Source organism: Callithrix jacchus, chromosome 6 (assembly GCF_049354715.1).
Source record: "Callithrix jacchus isolate 240 chromosome 6, calJac240_pri, whole genome shotgun sequence".
In the NCBI taxonomy this organism is placed as follows: domain Eukaryota; kingdom Metazoa; phylum Chordata; class Mammalia; order Primates; family Cebidae; genus Callithrix; species Callithrix jacchus.
This window is the reverse complement of record NC_133507.1, coordinates 127,217,273-127,222,723: the sequence shown is the minus strand read 5'-3', so window position 1 is coordinate 127,222,723 and position 5,451 is coordinate 127,217,273. Positions and strand designations below refer to the sequence as shown.

Below are 5,451 nucleotides of genomic sequence, written 5' to 3'. Positions count from 1 at the left end.
CAAAGTAGAGCCTGCTAATCAACCAGTATGACACATGGAAAGGTAGAATTTTTTTTCTATTTTTTTACTGCAGATTAAGAAAGCTAATGAATATTAATAGCCATATGTAGTCACCAATGAAACAGCGTTGCTCTAGCTTCCAGGACAAATGGGAGAAATGCAAAATTGGGGAGTGTCAAGGTGGCAGACAAGGGAGAAGAAAGAAGCTGGGAAAAGTGGACAGACATTTGATAAGAAGGGAAGAGCAACTAAGAAAAGAGAAGAGATGTAAAATGTAGAAAGCAAATGGAGTAGAAACATATGTAAGATATATGGAGAAGGGAAACTTCATATTTCAAAAAACTGAAAAGCTTGCATTTCATGCATGGATGTGTGTATATGTGTGTGTGTGTGTATGTGTGTACATGAACAATGAAACTTAATCTCAAGGTTTGAAATATACCATGATGATATTAATTCAACTAATCCTCTCTGGCAACTGTGAAATATATCTGCCAACTTCTTTTCCACTGAGGGAAACTGAGGCAGAGGAAACAATGCATTTCTCTAGGACATGGGTGGCAAAGTGATGACAATCCTGCTTTTCCCATTGGGTCTGCCCAGAGGGGAAGACCAATTGAACTTAGCATTTTAATAATAATTCATGGTGTGTTATTTTCAGTTGTAATTGTCTTATGTCTAACTTTTTTTTTTTTTTTTGAGACGGAGTCTTGCTCTGTCATCCAGGTTAGAGGGCAGTGGTGCAATCTCAGCTCTGCCTCTTGGGTTCAAGCTATTCTCATGCCTTAGCCTCCCGAGTAGCTGGGATTACAGGTGTGTGCCACCACACTTAGCTAATTTTTGTATTTTTAGTAGAGACAGAGTTTCACCACGTTGAGCAGGCTGGTCTCAAACTCCTGACCTCAAGTGATCCACTCTCTTTGGCCTCCCAAAGTGCTGGCATGAGCCACTGTGCCTGGCTTATGTCTAATATTTTGATTAGCATTTATCATATTTTACTTGGGCTCCAGAGGGCATCATTGAAAGAAACAAAAACCAAGACCCCAAAATCACACAGAATGGTGGTCAGCATTCTTGAAAATTAGAAATACTAATTTCTAATTTCATTCACTTAGATGAAATTCATTCATTACTAATTTCATTCAATTAGTATTTCTAAGTGAATGAAATTAGAAATACTCCTGGGAGTTCTCGGCCTTCTGGCTTGTGTTCTAACCACTGGATATTGCTGCCTTTCTCCAGTCCCCTCCAAGTCTCCTTTTGCCCTGGGCTTCCTGGTTTCTATGTTGTTTCCGGTTGCTTACAAGGTTACTTTGGATTCCATCTCATCAATACAGCAAGGAGCAAGCACATCTTTTCTGTTTCCTTTCTTTGGGGATCAGTTTCAAAGTTCCCTCCACAGCCCAAAATGTGTTGCTGGTGTCTTTGTTGTAGGCCTCTGCCAGCCAGAGCCCACTCCTCTCTCCCACCCCCACGATCTGCTGCCCTTTTCATCCTTTATTTGCAGTCCCCAGTCCGCTTCTTCCCCGCCATGCCTCTGCGGCCTTGCCTCTCTTTCAAGTCCACGTTCAGATCTTTTCATCACATTGCCTCAGCCTGAAAGGATGCCTATTTTTTTTCCCTCTCCTCGCTTAGATTTATAGCCCTTGTCAGGCCGTCCTGCCGTGGCCTCTGACAGCCCCTGCCTTTCCTAACATCAGATTCATTGCTGTTCCTAAGGTTCTTTAAGATTTTAATGCTAAGTCTATAAATTTAGTTTTCTTTCTGCTTTAACCTTTCTTCAGACCTTCCCATTGTCTGATGGGTTGTCCCCCAGGCGTTGATTTGCAGCTCTGTTCCTGCACTTTAGGGCAAGTTGGCGGAGGAGGGGGCTGGTTTGAAGGGACGGAAGGGAAAATGGGGAAACCAAAGGCTGAATTTAGATTTCCATCAACTCCAACAATTCTTCAGGGTTTGATAGGAATTGACATTTTCCTTCAAAGCTGTGATTTGCTGAGAACTTGTGGTACCTTTTCATTAAAACAGTATCTGAGAATTAAAAAAAAAATGCTGGGGGGTGTGGGACAGGGGAAGTTGCTGAGCAGATATTCCACCTCCCTTAATAAATGCATCTGAGCTTACATTTTTCCTTTCTGGCGTGTCAGCTGGGGATTTTCTTCCGTTTTCTACACATATGGGCACTGCTTAAATCACTCCGATTTCTCTACCGGCAGACTTCTGCTGAAGAAACTTTTCACACCTTAAGATAATAAAGCCCCCGGTTGAGAAGGGTGGAAGTAGCAACCGGCTTGAAATTTCAGGAGAGATGAGGAGGTCATTGCAGAGAAATAAAGAGCTTGCCAGCTCCAGGAAGCGCAATGAGTACGTTGGAAGTATGATTTTTGAATTCTTTTTGTCTTTACTCGGCCTTGGAGGTGATAACAGCACTGTTACCCTAGCTTTTTCTTTTCCCTGGTTCAGGGCAGCTGTAATAAGAAGGAAGGTTGGCAAAAGGAGTGGGAGAGAAAGGAAAGAAGTACTTTTGTGTCCAAATCACTTTGATTCTATTGCTTGTTCCAGCTGAAATTTATTCAGGGTGACTGTGAAAGTCAAAGGAGCAAACCATTCATGGACCATTGAAATATGTAAGCAATACATGGAAGTCTTGTTTCCCCAGGCCAGACTCAGATGAGGTCAAGGCTTTTGTCTTTTGATGGCATTTGTCTCTAGGAGCCCAGTCCCTTTTCTAGCTTGGATTCCAGGCATAGGAATCCTGGGGTCACTGATGCTTCACATGCTTTTACTTCAAGCTCCAGTGTAGGCTTCCACTGCTTTGGTCTGGATTTTGTTCCTGCTGGTGTTGTTCCTATGTCTCTAGCTGTTGCTGTCGCCATTGTCCTCAAACATACTGTCAGGGCTCATCTCTGCTCCCCCAGCTTTGAAGAAGTGATTCCCCAAACCCCCACAAATAAGGGGTTAACACATTTTGAAAGTGGACTTTAGGTGATTTGACATTCAAATAAAGGCAGCTTAATCTAGAATGTGGCAGGAACTGGCTAAGTGGTTCATTTTTTTTCTCTTGGACACACGGCTAGATTGCATTCATCAGTCTCCTTTGCAGCTGTAAAATTTGTGACTGTATGACTGAGTTCTGGCCAATAGGATGGAGGTAGAAGTGAGGTATGCTGCTTCCAGGACTGGCCCATGAAATTCCTACACAATCTTCCGTGTCCTCTTGCTTCCCTTGACTAAAGGTCAGTTTTAAAATCTGCCACGGACTATGGAGGAGAGAACTAAAGCATCTGAAAATGTCCTGTCTGATACTGAGGACTTTATAATTGTCTTGGAACCCATGCATTTCCTCTGCTAAACATTAGAAAAGCCCAGGGAACTTCATAAACACTTACTTTGATCTGTGTTTTTTTACTTTTTTATTTTTATTTTTTAGATACATCTTTTTAATGACATCCTAAAATTCAGAGGAGGGGCCAGTGGGGCCTCTGGGCTCAGCAGCTGTGAAGGAGGGACCTGCAACACGCGCTAAGGCAGGTCATTGCAAAAAAGGCACTTGCCACGGGGACTTCAAGCCCCTTTTCTATTTCTTCATATAAAATCAGGAGGACAGGGAAAACTCCAAGGGCGAGGGAAGCAGAGAGAGTTTCTCTCCCAGCCTATGGAGTAAGGAAGAGGTGAGGAAGGGGCCGGTGCTGGGAGCGAGAAACTGCCGAGTACAGGCCTGCCCTCACAGACACGCAAAGCCGGCACCTTCCCTCTTAAAATCTGCAGCTGGGGCTGTAAGGAAGCCTCCTGTTCAAGTCCCCATCTCTTCTCCCTTCTAGCTGGTACGAAGTTGGTAATCACCACTCTGGGTGATGTAGCGAACCCAGGGCAGGGCCTGGTAACCGCTTTTCTCAATAATCTTCATGTATCGGACCTGGATCCCAGAGACGGTGAAGTAGGGGATCTCAAACTTGACCCCAATAGGGGGCCGGCCCTCCACCTCCACCTTCTCCATGCTGGGGATGCCAAAGTGGGCTCGCATCAAGTACTCCTTGCCCCCCGGGAAAGACTTAATACTCCAAATCACGACGTTTTTCTCAGGCACATACTTGGCGCTGCCCACATTGGTCTTGAATCTGGGGGAGTCGGCATCACTAGGCACAGGCACAGATATCTCCACACCGTTGGCCACTGACTGTTTCTTAAACTGCCCCTTGGCCTTGACCATGATCTCCACACGGCTGTGGGAGAACTTCTCAATGACAGACTCAATCCAGATCAGTGGCTTCACCTGGGTGCTGAGGCGGTAGGACATGAGCTCAAAGTCACCATCAGGTGGGATGAAGGAGATGGTGTGGTCATTGTCAAAGCGTGAGAGCCGCACACACTGGTGGAATTTCACATCCTCCAGCTCCACCGATTTGTTCTTGCTGCCTGAAAGGCCAGTGAGCTCAAAGAGCACGCGGTCATTGAGGCCCAGCTGCAGCTCAGGCATTCCCGACAGAAACACCTTGAGCTTGATGCTACCGACGATCTCGCTCAGCAGGACGCTGCCATTGGCATTGACCAACAGGTTGACAGACTCTATGACATCGATGAAGACCTCATTCTTCTTATACTTGATACCCTCAGAGCGCCAGGACACAGCATTGGTGACAGTGGGTAGCACTCGTGATTTGCCCGTCTCCAGTTTGTTGCTCTGCTGAGTGATGTACTCCTGCAGGATCTTGCTGTCGGTGGTCTGTGGGAAGCCAAAGTCCATGAGCTCATCCAGCAACTCATAGACGATGACAAAGTTGTCCCGGATGCTCTCCTCCTCCAGCTCCTTGAAGTATTCACAGAATACCTCGATGGTCTCATACAGGAAGGAGTACACCAGTGAGGCATTGGCGTTCTTCAATGTGGTGGCCACCAGGTAGAGGTTGCTGTGTTTGATCCATAGGAAGTGGACCTCACCGTAGCTCAGCAGTGGGGTGAGGGCACCCTCCTCCTCCCGCTGCACCAGCAAAGGCATGAAGTGCTCAATCTTGCTCATGGGCACATCGCCCTTGTAGTTGCGGCTGATCAGGGGCTTGCCCTTGACGTCGAGAATGAAGACAGCCGAGGCGGACATGGTGGCGGCCCAGGGACCTCTGATCTGTGTTTTTTACAATATAATAAGACTTACCTTGAGTGAATTGGGTTACATTCCTTAGAAGAAGACCCTTTGCTCTAAAAAATTATGAAAGCTAGTGAAAAAGATAGGAGGGATCCTTATCATCTAGGAGTGAAGAATGAAGAGGTCTCCCATGCAGGGGAAGAGCTGTGGTAGATTGTGTTAGAGTTCCCAATTCTTCCCCCTCCCTTCATCTTTGTCCTTTGCCATCCAACTTTGAAGCACCTTTTACCAGTAGTGGGGTGTGCTTCCTGCCCCTTGTCCTTGAGCTCAGCCATGTGACTTGTTTTGGCCAAGAGGATATCAGCAGACGCTAC

The 5,451-nt window shown here is 46.0% G+C and overlaps 1 pseudogene; it reads right to left on the bottom strand.

The window, feature by feature from the left end:
• Window positions 1–3,426: 3,426 nt before the first annotated feature.
• LOC100411786 (AP-1 complex subunit mu-2 pseudogene) lies at window positions 3,427–5,103 on the bottom strand (annotated as a pseudogene).
• Between the last annotated feature and the right edge of the window lie 348 nt (window positions 5,104–5,451).